Below are 20,890 nucleotides of genomic sequence, written 5' to 3'. Positions count from 1 at the left end.
CCTTCCATCTCATCTCATCTTTTTTTTCCATAATCCTTTCCTTTTTCTTTCAAACTTCTATCCCATGAAAATTACTTTCATCTAAATAAAAAAATAGATTTCCCATAAAACACCTAAGTTATGTGTAGATTTTAAGTAGTTATCCTAATTAGAATTCTTTTTTTGTGACTGTCTAAATCTTACATTTATATAAACTTTTAACAGAAGTCTCTGCTGTAGGTAGTATACTTACTATTATTTGGATTGTGTAAATGAGAAAGTAAACATCAGAGATGTGAAATCAGTTTTCCAAAGCACATAAGATGGCATAAAAGTTTTATCTATGTCACTTTTTGGGAAGTTTCTCAGGAAAAAAAAACCTTGATTTTTTTTTGTTATTCATCACAAAGATGTATTTCTGTATCATAACATGTTCTTTTTAAATTTTGAGTATTTTATTTTTCCCAATTATATGTAAAAAAAATTTTTTAACAAATTCATTTTTTAAAGTTTTGAATTTGAAATTCTCTAACTCCCTCCTCCCTCAGATGGCAAGGAATTTGATATAAATTATACATGTGCAATCATGCAAAACATATTTCCATTATTAGTCATGTTCTAATTTTGGGTTACTATGGTCAGTTTATAACTCTTATCACTTCTATTTGAGTACAAACGCCCTGAGTATAACAATCATACTTTGGGTATCATCCTCCTCCCACCCCTGTCCCCCAGTGCTCAGCAAAGTGCCATGTAGGGGATTATCACAGAATTCCAAGTTTAGAGTTAGAAGGTGCTCAGAAAACATCTTGTCCACTCTGTAGTTAAGCAATAATCTAATAATCTTCTACATCATCCTTGCCAAGTGGTCATCCAATCTTCGCTGGAATATCTCCAGTGAGGAGCAACCCACTTCCTCCCAAGTCAGAATATTCTTTGTGATCATAATGATAATTAGGCAGCTGCTTCTTTTAATAATCATAAATGTCTCTCTTTGCAAATTCCACCTATTACTTTCATCTCTGTTCTCTGGAACCAGAAGAACAAATGTGATCTTTCAACTGACCACTCTTGAAAATACATGAAGACAACTTTCAAGACTCCCTAAATCTTCTCTTCCTTTTGCTAAAGATTTCACAGTCCTAAATGCAATGTGACAGGAAAGTCAAACCACTACTATTAACTCAACTACCATTTTCCCTTACCCCTCAGTGTAGATATCCCAGGGCAATGAACTTTACAGCTATAGGAACTGCAGTATACCCAAGACCAATATCCCTGGTTCTAGCACATCTCCTCAACCATCATTCAGGGAAATGATTCCTGTTTAGAAGGCAGCCATCCCACCTCATAAATTGCTAATGATCTTCTGCTTATAGGACAGACAAGCTAGCCTAGGTGAAGTAGCAAGGAACCTCAAATGAGAGCTAGGAAGTGGGAGACCAGGCAAGTCAGAGCACTGGCATAACTATGAAAACAGCTTCCCCAAAACAGCTTCCGCTCTAATAAAGACAGACCAGAAAACAAAACAAAACAACTTTTGGAATGACAGTTCTACCCAGAAGACTAACCCTTAGCACCCCCATCCAGCATTTAACGCAGTGCCTGGTACCCAGTAGGCCCTTCATAAATTTTTACTATTGATTCATTGATTCACAAACTCTTACAGGCCAGGGTCTCCAAGTCAACAATGAAGGGAATACAACCAACCATAAGGCTGACCAACCAAAATTTCTGGAAAGTCCAAGATCCCTAGACATGGGAGCACCTACAGATATACTTCTAGTCTAATCCTCCCAAACCATAAATCCAGGAAGGAACTTCAATGGAATTTTGCCTAGCAACTAGGTCTGCAGATTTTGCAGTCTCATTTTCTTAGCATCCACAGCTACTAAAGACCTAGAAAAGATGGTACTCACCACTAAATTCCTTGGCACTGGCAAATAGTTCAACATTAGATTCAACTACGTTGTTATTAGAAATGGCACGAAATAAGGTGCAATAATATTCATTTTGTAATTATTCCCTAAGACCATGGGACTTTTAGCTAAAACTTATGTGTGTTATCTCCCATGTCAGAATGTGAGCTCTTTCAGATCAAGGACTGACTTGCTTTTCTATTTCTATCCCTAACATTTTGTACATAGTAAGTTCTCAGAATTCCTTTTTTCATTTATTCACTCATTCAACCAATTCTCATTTGGAATAAACAGAAGACCCCATACCATCATAGAACCCTGCTTTAGACTCTTTCCAGCTTATCAATGTCCTTCCTAAAATTTAGTTTCAAGAACTGAACCCAATGATCAAGACTGGGCCTAACTAGGACAACATTATCTCTTCATCCTGGAAACCATTCATGTTTTAATGTGGCCTAAGATTATATTATGTTATTGGCATCCATATGCCATTTTTGAATCATATTAAAATTATAACCACAAAATTATTAAATCTTTTTCAGATGAACTGCTTCTTAGCATTCCTCCCCATCTCCTATTTGTAAAATTTATTTAAAAATTGAATTTATATTGAATTTATTTTTCTTTGTCCATATTGGTAAGATCTTTTTGAATCTTTACTCTGTCTTGATCTTGAAGCTGTCTGTAAATTTAATGCCATATATGCCTTCATTCAACAATGGATAAAAAATGTTGGCAGAACAGTACCAAGCATTTAACCATGAAACACTTCCCTTCAGTCTTGCTTCCAAGTTGACATTTTCTGTCAACATATATTTATTAAGCACTTACTATGTGTCAGGCACTGTGCTAAGCGATCATAATACAAATACAAGGTAAAAGAAAGTCAGTCCCTCTCTGCTATCCAAAAGCTCACATTCCATTGAAGTGAGATAATCCATCAAAAGAAGCTGAAAAAGGGCAGAGGAAGCTACCCAGTATGGGGGCATGATGGAGAATTCCGTAGGGTAGTCTGGTGAGAAATAAAGAAATGGCTGCTTTGAGTGTTTTCCTTAAATTGAAGTTCTTTGAGGAGCCATTCAGTCAGAGGAGGGCCACAGGGATGGAGATTGCTTCCAGGTGTAATTTCTAGGGCTGAAGTTAACTTCATAGATGAAGAGGATTTCTGGGACATGGTGGAGGAGTCTGAAGTGCAGTCTGGTGAGAAATGAAGAGACGTTGACATTGAACCATTTATGGCTACCCTTTGGTGCTGACCAATCAACTGGTTTAGAATAGGATTAACTGTAAAATCATTTAGTCCACCTATATTTATCTCTCCCCAAACTGCTGTGAGTCACTTTACCAAATACATGCACACATATTTTGATGTTCTGCTAATGTTCACAATACACATGTAACTATTACTAATCTTTTTGTCAACATGCCATAGGAAGAAAAGCAATGGATCTGGAGTGAGTTGATCTGGATTCAAATTCTAGCTCTCCCATATCTTTTAGCTTAGGCAAGCAACTTCTCCCATCTGGCTTCAATTTCCTCACCTGGTTAAGTGAAAGGGTTGAACTAGCAATCACATCAAAGAGATCACATCTTTTAGATTGAAATCCATTATCCTATGATTTCATGATTATAAGGAACCATGCAAACACATACCTGTGATTTCTGAAATTATTTGCTAGCTATGATTCTCTGATGGAAGTCATTACAACCATATCTGTCTACCTGTGAAAAAATTCTTCTCAGGAAAATGTAATAACTTTCTTCTAATCCTTGGTTCAAAGAATTCCTGTGGACTTAACATAGTGGAACATAGTAATGATTGGTTTGCTGACGTAGATTCAGTTGAAGTATCTGTAGAGCCAGAGAAAAGTAACTCTAGATAAACTCAAGTGGGCACCTTTATTCTTACTTCATCTCATAGTAATTCCTTCCACCATCCAAGCAGAAACTCAGGGATACAGGTTGCTTTTCATAGCTTGGGGATGCAATAAGAACTGAGTAACTTGTGGTCATCTGGTTCTCAGGCCCCTTTTTGTCCCATTAGCCCTAGCTTCCAACTGGCCTTGGAAGAATCTCTGGTACTCAACCCTTCTCATTCACCTTTCTGGTTTTTATGAGTGAAATTTAATTCAACTGAAGCAGGCTTAGGATTCAATAACTTTAGTGGTGAATAAAGGTGGAAAATAAAATTCAACCTAATAAGGTAGAGGATGGCATGATTTTCCAGTTTAACAAGGCTTAGAACATAGATATCTCTATGACCTGAATTCTCACAATGTAAAAGAGGAGATAACAACAAAATAGATGATAAGTCCCTCTGGATGTCCCATGGTCCTTAGCCAGTCAGATTCAATGAACCATGGAACACTAAGGGCCCACTTTTTTTTTGCTAGTGATAAAGAGGCCTGGGTGCATTTGGGCATGACCCACCCTCCCCACCAAGAAAAGAAAAGAAAGGAAAGAAGCCTCAGATGAAGTTAAATTGTCAGGAAAACTCCCTTCATGGCTCTGTTTTGTGGCTCTATAAGCATTGACAAATGAGGTCTGTTTTGGCAGCTTGGTGTTTGCAAGTTAAAAAGCCAATGAACAAAGCAGGCCACATAGCCTCTTTTCTATTTGAGACATTATGTAAGCTTAGCCATTTGATAGCCATATGTTTGTGAGTGCTGGCCTGCTCCCCACCCCACCCCAAGTGACTGAGATTCATTAAACATTTCAAACTACTTCTACACTGTGATCTTTGTCAGTCGGCTGGCTGGTTGACTGGGCTGTGAAAACAGATAGGAGATGTCCATAGCTCAACTGATGTTGACAAAGCCTTTCCAGAGCAATCTCCCTGAACCCCCTCTCCAACCCTCCTCAACTTGCCGCAGACATCTGCCAAGTGGCAGAGGCAGTCAGCATTACTTTTGGATTCACAGCTTTGAGCCTTGAAAAAACATTCTGTTTCCAGCCAGTCACTGCAACAGCATTATCTGAACCAAAGGCCACTAGGTTGTTGACTACTCCATCAAACATTTTTTTTCCTTATTCTGTGTACCCATCAAGCTGTCAAATCTTGTTTTCCTAGGCCCAGACAATCAGCAACACATGGTCAGAAGACAAATACAGTCTATGTTAGTCCACTCTTATGTGTTCTCTCTCCCCCCATCCTTTTGGAGGGTGAGGTGGTATAACTAGTCATTTCTCATCTCTAAGGTCCAAGAAACATACTAAATGCTTCAGGCAGTAGGGGGTAGTTTGCCTCCTGCTTAGGACTGAGATCATATGATAAAGTTAGCTTCTTTTGCCCCATAACCCTAAGAGATTTTAAGCTGGAAAAAAAAGACTTTCTAATTTTGATCCTGTGGCTAGTAGAGCTAAGGAATAAAAATATTAAGGCTCTCTTACCTTACAGATAACTCTATATCAGTAGCAAAAAAGCTGTACTCCTTCCAGCCTAGGTTTTCTTTGATATCCTGCTGAACCTTATCACATACTTCTGATGTACCCATTGCCTTTGTCGGGTGCATTATTTTCCATAAGCAGTGAAAAAACAAAGAATTTTTTAAAAGTAGTTTCTTTTGGAAAGTACTTATCTGAATTTGTAAACTTGAAAGAATATTACAGAATAGCTAGGTGGCACAGTGGATATAGCCCTGGTGCTGGAGTCAGGAGGACCTGATTTCAAATCTAGCCTCAGACACTTGACACTACTAGCTGTGTGACCCTGGGCAAGTCACTTAACTCTGATTGCCTTAAAACAACAACAGAAAGAAAGATACTGTTATAATCTTTCTCCATTGCTGGCTCATTTATTATTTTAGTCAATGACAAGGCTTTCAAGGAATAGAATGAAATATATTTGTCTAGGTCCTGCGTAACTTCCCTTTAAAATGTTCCTCACCCCTACCTCAGTCATCATGACTATCCCACATAGAAAAACTAAGAGAGGCACACATTACATTGTTTTCTATATATGGCCTAATTTAAACAGAACAAGTAGGCAACCACCAGCTAGCTGCCCCTTTAACGAACAGTAGAGAAGACAAACCTATAACTTCTAACTCACTTAGTGTTCATGTGATCAGGGCTAGACAAGTCAACCCATAGGATTGACACAGAACAGAACTCTACCACTCCATACTCCCAATGCCAGGGAAAACCAAAAGTTAGAAATTGGCTCTGCCTGTCCATCAGAGTGGCAATCTTCTGTGCTTCAACAGAGCTCAGGTTGAGAAGGGAGGAACAGAGGGAATATGGTATACATGTGTGTCTGTATGACACTCCACTAAGCCTGAGGAAAGGAGCCCAGAATACAGATGAGTCCAGTCCTGTCACCCCAGAAGTCACTTGGGCAGAGACTGAGGCTGGTGAAACCTGAATTGCCTAATGCTGGAAGAAGCTAAGATGGCCTTGAGTTCTGACCTTCAGGGGAAAAATGAAGGAGGCAAGAATACTGCAGTGACCACTTGGGGAAACTAAGAAGGGGGGAGTCTGAAATTACAAATTATATCAGGAGGAAGAAAATTCAGTAAAACCTTGAGTGCAAACAAATGAATGGAGAAGACATTAATAACAGAAGAGAATATAGTCTCCAGCTAAAAGATTCTAGGCATCTATGAATAAATATTACAAGGCAAAGGGAAATGAATCAACACCTGATGAGGTGAAAAGACTTGTGGATTCCCGAGAGAGAATGGGACCGCAAAAGGATGTTTGTGAATAGTGTACAATAGAAACATATTGTAACTGGTATGTCTAAAAGTGAAGCACAAAGTGGGAAGATCTAGCAGACAATAACATAGAAACTCTTCAGAAGAGGAAATCCAAAACAGGCTCAAATGACATAATGTATGTAAAGCACTCTGTAAAACTTAAGTGCTATATAAACATCAATCATTACTATTACGGTTAATTATAATAATAATAATAAATTATTATTATTATTATTATTATTATTATTAACTTCTAATCACCAAACTTCTGGTGTATTGGTGACTAAATTTCCTGAGCTTTCTCCTGCACTCCCCCTGAGCTCACACAATGTTTATAGAACGACACAACGGTGTGCTGATAAATATTTTATAACTAGGTCCTCCTGGAAAAAAATAAAAAAATCAAACAATGCATGTCATATACTTTTAAGTTTAATCTGCATCATACATACTTTCTTAAATCCATAATTCTAAAGAGCAATAAATCAATAGCTTGTCTACGGCAACTTGAAATTTCAGAGGGATAAATACTCACCTTAAAATTTGAACAATGACTCTCCAAAGCTGGTTAGTGCCAAATCTAGCCCATACCTATTTAGAAGTATTCATTTCATGAAGAATGCAGAGATTAAAGAAAGTCTAAGTAAGTATATGGATAAAAGAATAAATATCTAGAATAATTCAAAAGGGGAGGAAATGAAGGAAATAATGTTTTTGTTTTTAGTGAGGGCAATTGGAGTTAAGTGACTTGCCCAGGGTCACACAGCTAGTGAGTGTTGTGTATCTGAGGCTGGATTTGAACTCAGATCCTCCTGACTCCAGGGCTGGTGCTCTATCCACTATGCCACCTAGCTGCCCCTGGAAATAATGTTTTTTAAAGAAGAAAAAGAACTTGTATCCTAAATCTATTGCTCAATAGATTAGCAAGCCTTTATATATTATACACACACACACACACACACACATACACACACACATATATTATATATCACATGCATTTTTTATGAGAATACCTTCTATGCTTCTGTTCAGATAATTGATAGAACAGGTTGCATTTAATAGAAGCAATGTCACTTCCTTGAAGTATTCCATTAGGGACTTCTGTCCAAGCTGACATTAAGTCATTAATGATGACTCTTTGAATCCAGCTATTTAACTATTTCTCTGTTCATCACACTATTGATGTTTAGTCATTTTTGGTCATATCCAACACTTTGTGACCCCACTGGGGGGTTTTCTTGGCAAAGATACCAGAGTGGTTTTCCATTTCCTTCTCCAGCTCATTTCACAGATGAGAAAACTAAGGCAAAAAGGGTGAAGTGACTTGCCCAGGGTCACACAGCTAGGAGTTATTTGAGACCAGATTTTAGTTCAGGAAGATGAGTCTTCCTAACTCCAGACCTGACACTCTATGCACTGTGCCATCTCCCTGCCCTTCATCCCACTGTGCAATCATTTATTTCATATCTCCATTTTTTATTCAAGTGAATAGATTGAGGTATTATCTCAAATGTTTGGTTCTCATTCCTATGCAGTACACCACACCTGTCCTCAGGTCTAGTCCAACTATGTCCTCCCTTGCATTGGTCCTTTTTATTATTCTATTTGGACTATGCATCCTATTGTAAGCCAACTCCTTTACAATTTAATTTTTTTCGTGCAATAACTCTTCCCACCTCCTTCCATTAGCTAAAACTGTGTTTTCTGATCCCAACACTGAAAACCCTTTGAAAAGGAGGTCATCTTTTCCTATACTCCATGCCTCATGAGGTCAGAGCATAGGTCAGAGAGCTTCTGTTGCTTTCTGACAGAGTTCTGTATGTGGTCTTTCTGCAATCCATTCTCTTTTGGAGACCACACTTGTCTTTTAGCATCATCAGAGGCTGGCCAAACCATGACAACATCTGACGACCCTCTCCCCATTTTGTTGTATTTATCTATTGATATTTCCTGCTTCTATCTATTACACCAGCTCCTGGCTTAAAATTGTCTCTCAGTCTTCCTCCATTCTCATTCTTGGTAATCAACATTGAAAATCTCTATATTACCATGGTTTCATAGTCTGTTCAGTTCCTGAACTCCCATAGCCTGCAACTTAGCTATGGTCACTTATCAACACTGTGACACCTAAGACCTTGCTAGTGTGGGTGACAATACGAGCAGCTAGGTGGTGCAGTGGATAGAGTGCTTGGCCTGGAGTAAGGAAGACTTGAGTTCAAATTCTGCCTCACTTTTTAGCTGTGTGACCCTGGGCAAGTCACTTAACCTCTGCCTACATCAGTTCCTCATCTGTAAAATGAGCTGGAAAGGGAAATCATTCCAGTATCTTTGCCAAGAAAACCCCAAATGGGGTCACAAAGAGTCAGATATAACTGAAATGACACAACAAGCAAGCAAACAAGAAATTTTGGGGGATGTGGCAATAACAAGACCCCAGTGATTATCATACTTGTCTTGGATTTGGCTGAGTTTGCCAGAAATGGATCCCTACCCTCAGGGGCAGAGACTCCGCAAAGTGAGTTTATATGGAGTTTAGAGCTTATATATACTTAAATCACAAAGGAAAGAGAAGGCTTCAGGCAAAAGGGGATCAAGAGGGGATGTTGTGAGATCTGGCAGATTAGATAAGACGCATGTGATCAAAGTGATGAAGCTTGTTTCTGGGAAACCAGAATCAGGCAACCTTTGCGGTCTCCCACAACAAAGGGTATCGCAACAGGATGTTCTTGTGGAGAAATCTTTGTGCTGAGGAACTTGGCAAGGAGCATCTCCAACTGTTGAGCTAAAGCTCAACACAAGATGGAGCTGTGCTCAGTTCACTAAGATGGAGGGAGTTGTGCTGAGTTTGGCTTTCTGGTCAAGATCTTAAATGAAATTTTCTTTTCTGACCATAACATTTTGTCCCCTTTTTCTCATCCCTCATTCATTACATCTACTCAAGTTTTGACTCTGTCTCATAATTCCTTGTTCTTCCTCCAGTTCATCATTTCCATTGCATACCTAGAATCTACAATGGTACTGACTTTAAAGCACTCATGTTTTGCTAAATTCTAACACTATATAATACCTAAAAGGTGTTCTCTCTGTTCCCGTTACAAATCTCAGAGCATCTGAAATCAACCACAAAATGGTTCTAACTCTATGTACTACAGATTTCCACCACATGAATCTAAGGTAAACCTGAACGTTGCTCAGAAATCTTTTTAGGCACCACTCAAGACCTCCTTATAACATTTCCTAAATGATCTTTTCCATTTTTTCACTTCCCTCAATGCCCCAACCATAACTTCTCTCACCATTAGTACATAACCCTGAATCCTACTTCAACAAGAAGTCTGAAACAGTCAGATAAGTACAATGTGTTAGATTTGTATTGCAGTTTCAACACAACAAACTTCTGAGGTGCAAGAATTATTTATTATCCAAACTTTACAGGTGCAGAAATGAGGCTTGGAGAGGATCAGACATTTGACTGTCACCCATCTGCGATCTGATAATGCAGAATTTCATTTTCCTTAGGTTTTCTCCTTAATGCATATTTTTTTCTCTATATAGTCTAACTTTCCTTTATCTTTTAACTCTCTCCAAAAGAAAGAACTATTAACATACTTTTCTATATTGAATTTATCATCCTTTTGGTTTTTGCTTCCTTTTTCTTCTGTCTCCTCCAAGATTATACTTAATAACTCCTCCCTTTGCCTTCTTTCCTTTCTCCTTCTCTAATAATGGCTTTCCCTCTGCTTACAGCAAACGTTCAATCAAAACTTGTGTTTGTACCTATTTTCACATTTTCTCCTTGTTGCTTAGCTTCTAGAAAGATTTGTCTATATTTATTGCATCTAGGTCCTCATTAAGCATTCAATTCTCACCCCCTTCTAATATAGCTTCCATACCCACCAATTAACTAAACACCTTTTTCTTTGAACTTGCTAATGACTTCAAAATCACCAAATAAAATAGTGTTTCCTCAGTCATCATACTTACATTACCCATCCAGCATGGTTATTGCTAGAAAAATGAGTTATTAAAATATTATTGAAACATAGAAGATGAATTTTTAAAGGCTAACTGAAAAAGCATTTAATAAATATTTGTGAAATGGGCAAAGAGATAAATTTGCATGGGTAGGTACTGGCATAACTTTCAAAGATCAAAAGATATAGGTTCCCAGAGATTGGCACTATCAATTTAAAACTGGAATGGACCTGTATTATTATCACATCTAGCCCCCTCATTTTATATCTTAAGAAATCTGAGTCCAGATAGGCCAGCCTACCTAAGGTCACCCAGACTGTCACTAGCATACCTGAACTTTGAAATCCAGTCCTCTGACTCGATATGAAGGGATCTTTCTGTTATACTGCCCTGACTCACTATGACTTCATACTCATAAATCAAATGTGATATAATGATCTTTAACAAATTTTTCTACAATCTTGGGGAAAATTCATCTATGCTGTTTTTTCCTATTGATTCACTTAACAAATATTTGGTAATATCTAAAACCATGTAACATGTGAGATCACTTAACTCAAGTCCCTACTACCTAGTTTTCCTTTGAAGCAATATTTTTTAATCCCTTACTACCCAAATTGCAAAATTCCAAGAATGGTTCTCCAAATTTACTTTTTTAAAGACCTAGTGATTCATGGTTAGATAATCACCATGTTTGTGTGAAATAAAATTTCATATGAAAGGAGTGATTTAAAAATCAATAGAGAAAATATATGGAAAAAAAAGTTTTCCATCATTCTTGTTTAAACTGCACCTGTGCTTTACAGGTGGCATGACTATATTGGTTTGTCTATTATCCACATGTCATTTATCAAGGATTGAAGAAACAATTATATAATTCATTCCCAAGAACCTCACAATGTTCAGAATTATTCCACAAAAAGGGAATCAAAGGGAACAAAAGGGGATTACAATTTTTAAGTGAATCACACTTGGATGAACAGATGTTATCAAAAATTTTGTTACATTAATTGAGATGCATAAGTAGTGAACTTATTTCTAGAATTTTTTCTTTTTTCTTTATAGAATATCTTTTGCATTCCTTCATAGAAGAAATTGATTGTGTTATGTATTGTCCTTATGTTTTGTTTCTAGGAAATACTGAACTTATTTGCTCCAAATGTGCATTTAGAAGGTGAAAATTAATAAATTTTATAATTGTAGTTTTGTGTCTTATTTTCTAGGTCTTGTGTTCATTTTTATTCATCATAGGAAACACTAAAGTATATTCTTAATGCCATCTAGAGCCAATTAGCTCTAGGAATGCTGTTGCTTTTCTACAGCACATTTAGTACACTTGTTATAAATATGGATTAGTTTAGTAATAAAAACAAAGAAACTTGAAGTGGGTATCTTTCATTCTTCCACCTTCAGATGCTTGCACAGGTCATTCTGACAGTTAAAAGCCTAGGATTCACTTAATTAATATTATGAGGTACATCTGCCCTTTAGTATCACAGGTACTAATTCAATAAGAAAGGACATAAGTGTATCCATATTGGTTTGTGATGGGCATAACAAAAATCCACATGTAGTATAGGATAGGTCTGCTCTCTTAAAAGAATCAGGTTACCTCAATATACTTCTCTTTGATAAGGGAATGCTCAAGTGGAAAGGTATGTGGGTTCCTGCACAGTGGTTCATTTTTGAAGATTCTGTGAAGCATCTGGTGAAGCTAGATTATTAATAAGTTATTGTCCCTTATGTTTAAGTCATGACTTTGTTGTTTCAAGTGTAAGTAAATAGGCAAAGGAGGACCCTGAATGAAAGTACCTTTACTGCTGCAAAACTACTCTGAGTAAAAATTTCACGTTAAAGTCATGAGTTTTTCACACTATGAGAGTCATAGAATTAAAAAAAGAGACAAGAATCATAAAAAATAGATAGATGGATAGATAGATGATAAATACATATAGATGTAGATATATACACATATATACATAGACATATATATACATAGAGAGAGATGATAGAGATAGATCATCCATCTATCTCTTTATATAGCTATATATCTATATCTATCTAGACCTATCTATCTAGAGAATGCAGATTACATTGACCCAATGCATCCCATGATGCAAACACAGCAGATCACTGTTCCTCTTGCCAGAAATATTTAATCCTGCAAAGAAGCCCAGACTTTGATGAGCTTCTTTCCACAATGTTTAGTAGTAATGTGTGCTAACTATACCTTAGAAAACAACCCCATGGAAAGATTTTGATCAGTATTAATTTTAAAGGCCTGGCCATAAAAAGGAGTACTCAGAGGAAAAGACTCTAAGGCTAAAGTCAGGATCCTTTTTGTCACTTTTTTCATAGCTTTGTTTAGGAATATCACTGTTTTTTTTGGTAGTTAGCTGGTGCTTCAGTAACTTGTATTCTTTATTCAAAAATTGGAAATCTCCTAAATGTCCAACAGTGAAGGCATGGATGAAAAAGGACAAAAGCCATGGATGTGGCAGAATATTAGCATGAAATTAAGATAGACAATGTTAAGGAATATCTAAACACCTGGGAAAGCTTTGAATGAATAACGTACATTGGGGGAAAAACATAACCAATAGAAAGAGCATTTGCTTACTTTGAATATATACATAACAAAGTGAATAAAAATGAATGGGTAAGGGGGAGTGGAGACTTTGAGGCACTAAATGAAAAGTTATTATATTTTGTAGGTTAAATTTCATATATTTAAGTACAAATTGATGCAAAGCAAGCTTAACTGGTTATATTGATACATTACTTATAATAAATCATTTTTAAAAGAGAAAAGAGTAGAAGTTACTATTTTATATCTTATTACTCCATATAGCATGCTAGAGTTTTTAGATGAATTTATTCATGATATGATTGTGACAGTATTTAAGTATCATGCCTGACATCCAAGAAGGCAACTTGTGGAATACTCTACAATTCTAACAGAAACAAAGATTCTGAAATAAATGTAGTTAAGTGATTTTGGATGCCACTGGAAAAAGGACAATAGCATCCCTGGTAGTATTGAATTATCTTAGGCAAGGTATGATTGTTCTAAGACTTTACCTTTGGGGGGGAAACAATGAAGACATTTTCTGGGAGATTATCTCTCAATCTGGGTGATGAGTTAATGACTTATAATTATATAGAATCTAAGAATCTAAGAGGATGAAGAGATATCAGAGGGCATCTATGCCTGAGCAGAAACAAAAGAAAATATAAAGAAAAAATTAAAGATAATATGAAATGTAATATTTATTCCACCAATGATTTTCCAATTAATCTCCATCATAATTCTGCCATTGATCTTAAGTATTATATAGCCTAACCCACTAATTATGTCTATTTTGAACTTTTACAAAAAGATACTCCCTGAAAATATATGACAAGAGTAGAAACACACACACATTCTCCTTCTAGTACCAGGTTTTGCTACGCAATCCATTAATTTTAATAAGGAAATTAGGTCCAGGGTGATTTAAGTGACCTTTAATTCTGCTTTAACAAAGATGATGTGTTACAAAAATATCCACTATTAAGATTCATACTGTGTCAATGCCACAGTAAGAGAGAGAGAGAGAAGAAGGTAGAACTCATTTTCCATCTTTGTCCCATTGTCAAGTAGAAAACTACTTGAGAATTGTATTCTTTAAAAGGTAGGGGAAGTATACAGAGGGAAGTATTACTTGGTCTTGACTCTATCTAGTAAGAATGAAGTGGTTGTTGGAGTATAGATAAATGGAAACCTCAGAAGGAAGTGCACTCCTCAGAATCTGTGCTAAATACAGAAGAGAAAAAACTAGATATCCTTTGGCCCACAGTTGAGATTTTAGGAGAGATTTCAAAGTGTTCAGAAAGCATTAAATTATGCCCCAAAATTCTACAGTGGAAATTGAGCTCAGGAGGGATAAGAAGTTCTCAGAAACAATATTCTAATGCAAAGGATCCTTAGGAAGAAGAAAAGGGGGAGTTAAAAAGACTGATGTGGATACACAAAGAACTTATTGTCCAACTTAGAATTTTAGAAGATGTGGTCAGAAAAATATGACTAATGCAGATTTGGATGAATACAAAAGAAGGTCATGGTCCTGTAAGCACTGTCAAGTCCATCAAGGTTCAGAATAAGCACAGCCTACTGATGATGCTAAGGACACAGCACTATAGGAATCTTGTGAGGGAATAATGAAGCAAGAGGAAGGTCAAAGACTTACAGCCAATCACTCCTTGCAATGAATGGGCTGATTAAAATGAAGAGCGAAGAGAAAGCAGAAATACTCAACCCAACTTTCAATTTGCTCCCATTTACTCTATCATATATGACAATGTTTTGATCAGTGTAGATACAATAAAAATGGGTAACAAGGAATTTAAAATTTAAATTAATGATAAATGAAGAAAGTGGGAAATACAGCATTGATCTTCATTCAAACTAGTTGGCTTATCATATTCAGATTGAAAATATCACAAAGAACTGTAACATTTGCCAGGTATGATTACTGAACCACTATCAAATATCTTGCAAAAATGATGAACATGAGTTACCATACAAATGCAGGTGGGCAAATCCATATGCTGTTTTTTCTAAAGGAAGAGAGGGGATTCTTCATATTATAGATTTACTAGTCTGACTTTTAATTGTTGGAATTATTAAAAATCTGGAATGAGTTAATATAAGTATGACTTATGAGTGCTTAAATATCATGTTGCACACTAAAAATAATCAGAAGTAACCAAGCTTAAATCATGCTGAAATAATCTCATTTCTTCTTCAGTTTAATTCATCATGACATATTAAGACCCATAGAATTGTAAGAAATTATGTCAAATGCTTGCATTACAAAGACAAATACCGTAAAGCTCCTGTCATTGAATATCTAAATATACACACATACATCCATACATACAGATGTATGTATGTCTGTATGTATGATGCATAGGTCAATCCTCCTCTTATTGCTGAAGTTTTGGACTCAATCCTTGGTTCCACTGGCTTTATCCTTATTTGGCCAAGAACCAAGCCTCCACATCTCTTCCAACATATCTCCACACCATTCTGCTGCTTTTCAGCTCCCCTTTAAGGGCTACTTTCTCCTTTTTGAACATAAACTCCTTGAGGACAGGGACTCAAGGCCCTGTTTGTTGCACTTTCCCAACTAAAAGTGGTTTTGAGTATGGCAACTTCTCTCTTTAAGGTTTTTGGGAGTAATTCTGAGAGATTGCGGCATCCTTCCAATAGTATTGTATGAGGGCCCCCATCGGTGTGCTCTACCATTGATTGCAAATTACTATGATGTAGTTAGCCAGGATTGATTAATTTTTAAGACAGGTACTTTAAAGGTCGGTCAGTCAGTCAGTCAATAAGTCTTGATCTGTATCTCACTACTAGGCCTAGATGTCTGTGGAGGAGAGAGTGAGGTTTATGACTTTGCACAAGCCTCTCTTACTTAAATCCAATCCACTTGAAAGTCATAGCATCACCTTTCTGATGCCATGGTCCTCTTTGAGAATGAAGGACAAACAACAACCTGTGAGTGTGACAAGCTGCCCCACTGGAGACACAACTGGCCATTTCCAGTTAGGCAACAGAGTCCCTTCCCTTCCCTTTCCTTTCCCTCCCCTTCTCTCCCCTTCCTCCTTCTTCCTTCCTCTCCCTCTGTCCATGTAGAGTATAATACCCTTACTTGTGAGTACTCTGTCCAAAGGAATGTAAATTTTGATCACTGGAACCTAGCAAGATATATTGGGGTTCACAGGCTAGATTTCTTTCTTAAGGAATATGTCTTAAAGTCAAATCCCTCTGACTCTCCTTGATTGGTCAACAATAGGTCCCACCAAAGATTTACTTGAGCTGATGCTGAGTGAAGTGAGCAGAACCAGGACAACATTGTACACAGTAACAGAAACACTGTGTGATGACCAACATTGATAGACAGGTCTTCTTAGCAATACAATGATCTAAGACAGTTCCAAAAGACTCGTGAAGACTCGTGGCGGAAAATGCTATCCACATCCAGAGAAAGAACTGTGGAGTCTAAATGCAGATGAAAGCATACTATTTCTTCTTTTTTTGTTTTTTTTTCTTTCTTGTGGTTTTCCCTTTTGTTCTGATTCTTCTTTCACAATATGACTTATGTGGAAATATGTTTAATATGATCATACATGTATAGCCTATATCAGATTACATGACATCTTGGGGAGGTGGGGAAGGGAGGAGAAAAAAATTTGGAACTCAAATTCTTATAAAAGTAAATGCTGAAAATTATCTTTGCATGTAATTGGAAAAAAAACCACTATTGGGGGTGGGTTGTTCCCAACCCAAGCCCCATTTGGTCATTATTTGGTCCTTCATGGCTCAAAGTGAACATAAATAGCAACTGTTTCTGTTTTTGGTCAGAAACCCTGAAGGTCTTCCCTTCCCAGATTGATTTCTTTTTACTACCCGGAAGAGGCCATTCTTTGCCTTACCAAGCCTTAATCACTGAATGTGCATTGCCTCAATCAAACTGAGACCTGGAAAAGATCTTAGCTTATAAAGGCCAAGGTCTCTCATTGCATTCAGAGTCATCTCTAGTTGTCCTGATTTATATCTTGCCACTGGTCCCAGATGGCCCTGGAGGAGAAAGTGAGGCTGGTGACTTTGCACAGCTCTCACTCACTTGAATCCCATCCACTTGCAAGTCATGGTATCACTTTCCTGATACCATGGTCCTCTTCAAGAATAAAGAACAAACAACATTAAAAACCTACTATGTTCTAGGCATTGACTTAAAGACCTGAGGGAATACACATTTGAAATGGAAAGACAGTCCCTGACCTTAAGGGTCATATGATCTAATGGGTAAGAGAACACTCAAAAGGATTCTGAAAGGTTAGGTAGGAAAGAAGGTATGCAAAGAAGGGTCATAATGGAGAAGAGTGAAGGAATAAGTCCATAAATAACTAGCTTGAATTCTCTTTATTTTTTTATTTAATTTTTTTCTATTTTTAATTATATTTTCCCCCAATTTCATGTCAAGACAATTTTAGCATTCATTTTACAAGATTTTTGAACACCAATTTTTCTTCCTATCTCCCTTCTTTCTAAAATAGTAGGCAATTTGACATAGGTTATACACGTGCTATCATATAAAATAAAATGCTATCATATTTCCGTATTAGTCACAGTTGTGAAAGAAGAAACAGATCAAAAAGAAAAAAAAGATGAAAAAGAATAAAATATGTGAAAAAGTATGCTTTGATCTGCATTCACAGTCCATCAAACCTTTATATGAATGTAGATAGTATTTTTTTGCATGAATCCTTTGTACTTGTTTTGGATTATCACTGTATTGCTACAAAAAGCTGAGTCATTCATAGTTGATCATCAAACAATGTTGCTGATACTGTGTACCACATTTTTCTGATTCTGTTCATTTCACTTTGCTTCATTTTGTACGAGTCTTTCCAGGTTTTTCTGAAATCTGCCTGTTAATTTCTTTTTTTTTTCTTTTTGATGAGGCAATCGGGGTTAAGTGACTTGCCCAGGGTCACACAGCTAGTAAGTGTCAAGAATCTGAGGCCGGATTAGAACTCAGATCCTCCTGACTCCAAGGCTAGAGCTTTATCCACTGAGCCACCTAGCTGCCTCCTGCCTATTAATTTCTTATTACACAATCGTATTTCATCATATTCATATATCACATCTTGTTCAGTCATTCCACAATTGATGAACATCCTCTAAATTTCAAATACTTTGCCACTATGAAAAGGTCTACTATAAATATTTTTGCACATGTATCCTTTTCCCTTTTTTATGATCTCTTCGGGATACAGACCTAATAGTGTTATTGCTGGATCAAAAAGTATGCACAGTTTGGTTGCCCTTTAGGCATAATCCCAAATTGCTCTCCAGAATGGTTGGATCAGTTCACAACTCCACTAACAATGCATTAGTGTCTATATTTTCCACATCTTCACCAACATTTATCATTTTCCTTTTTTTGTCCATATTAGCTTCTCTGATAGGTATGAGGTGGTACCTCAGAGCTGTTTTAATTTGCATTTCTCTAATCAAAAGTGATTTAGAGCACTTCTTCATAAGCCATATAGCTTTGATTTCTTCATCTAAAAACTGCTTGTTCATATCCCTTGACTATTTATCAATTGAAGAATGGCTTGCATGCTTATAAATTTGATTCAGTTCTCTAGATATTTGAGAAATGAGGCCTTTATTAGAGACACTGGCTGTAAAAATTTCCCCCAACTTTCTGCTTTCCTTCTACTCTTGGTTGCACTAGTTTTGTTTGTGCAATAGCCTTTTAATTTAATATAATCAAATTATCTACTTTAAATTTTGTAATGCTCTGTATCTTTTTTTTGTCATGAATTCTTCCCTTCTCCATAGATCTGACAGGTAGGCTATTCTTTGCTCTTCTAATTTGCATGTACACACGTACATGCATGCATGTGCATCTATGAGGTAAACTATGACAGAGGCTAAAAAGATTTAGGCACAGTATGGAAAAAAAATTGAGAGAGAGAATACTTTTTCATCAGTGGCCACAAGCAAAGGCTTCCTAGAGAAAGTTCTTGCTAATCTGTACCTTAAAAGTTGTGTGTGTGTGCTTGTGTCAGTGTCTGTGTGTCTTTGTGTCTGTGTCAGTGTCTGCATGTATGCATGTGTGTGTGTGTGCATGTGCTTGTGTGTGTCTGTATCGGCATCAATATGTGGTGAAGGATTTCAATAACTGGAGAAGAATATGGACAACATTCCCAGAAACAGGAGAGATGGTGGGTGATCATGATACATGGATGGATTCAGGTGGCAGAAGATAGGGAGAGAACAAGGAATAGCCAACAAGAAGGAACATGATCTTGGGAGTGTAGAATAAGGAATAAGGAAATAGGAAATAAGAAATAAAGTAGTATGATAGAAGCCTAAATTGTGAGGTTGGAAAAGACCATGGAAGACTTTAGATGGCAAGCTTAAGAAATTACGTTTATTTTACAGACAATAATAAGCCACTGATAAGTAGGGGAGTGAGATGATCATAGCTGTACATTAGGAAGATTCTTTTGGCAACTGTATGAAAGACGAATTGGAAAGGAAAGAGATAAGGATAAGTGAGTGGAGACTGGCTAGGAGGTTGTTATAATTCTTCAGTGAGAAAGCAATGAGAATCTGAACTTGAATGTTTCTAACAAGAATCAAGGGGGGAAAAGTGAAGATGGATATTTTGTTTTAGTTTTGTTTTTTCAACAGAATCTCTAAAATGGGTCAGGCTGTGTTAGGTGGTAGGGTGTTTCTTTTTGCTAATAATCATCATTGTGGATGGGATTTTTGTTTAGATACAGGCAGCTAGGTGGCCCAATGGATTGAGTGGCAGGCCTGGAGTCAGAAAGATCTGAATTCAAATCTAGCCTCAACTACTCACTATATATGTGACCCTGGGAAAGTCCCTCTACTCTATTTGCCTCATTTCCTCATTTGTTAAATGAGCTGGAGAAGTAAATGGCAAGTCACTCCATATCTCTGCCAAGAAAACCCCCCAAAGGGGTCATGATGAGTTGGACATAACTGAAATGACTAAACAACAATAGAATTAGGTGACTTCTGCTTTTTCTTCCAGTTATAAGATTCTGACATTCCGTGATCTGATCAGCCAAATAAACTATTTTGTGAATTTCAGTGAGTATGTAGCCTTTCCCAGGGATAGATGTATCTTAAACTTCTTCTCTAATTGGGCATAATAGGATTGGTTGAGCCAGCCATCAATAAACATGCAAAAAAAGTGTTTATCTGGCAGATAATTAATAGATCTTATTCTGATTCAATCATGTCCGTGACACTTTCTTTACTCAATGCTCAAAAATGCACTTAAAATAATATTACAATTTACCAGTATTGTAATTTTTTGATTCTATTCATTGATTTTATGTCATTTCATTTTTGTCTTATAATGTATCAGACATGGAAGGGAAATTACAGATCATCTAGGTTAACCTTCATTTTATTGATATGGGAACTGACATCCAAGTGGATTAACTGACTTCCCCAAGGTCATTGACATAGGTAGTGGGAGAGCTGGGACTATTATAACAGTCTCCTGGTTTCCAGTTCAGTGATCCCTTTACTCTCTTGACAGCTAGTAATTTTCAAATCAGTTTCATAGTTATAACGTATATAATTTTACCTCACTATTTATCTTAGAACTGACACCCACAAGGGACACACTGTTTATTAACTACTTATCATAATGTGATATATAAACACAAAAACATATTTGACCATGACAATATATCTCTTCTGCTACGTTTATTACAAAG

Source organism: Vombatus ursinus, unplaced genomic scaffold, assembly GCF_900497805.2.
Source record: "Vombatus ursinus unplaced genomic scaffold, bare-nosed wombat genome assembly UNPS02014810.1, whole genome shotgun sequence".
Lineage (NCBI taxonomy): Eukaryota > Metazoa > Chordata > Mammalia > Diprotodontia > Vombatidae > Vombatus > Vombatus ursinus.
Note: the sequence above shows the minus strand (reverse complement) of the source record.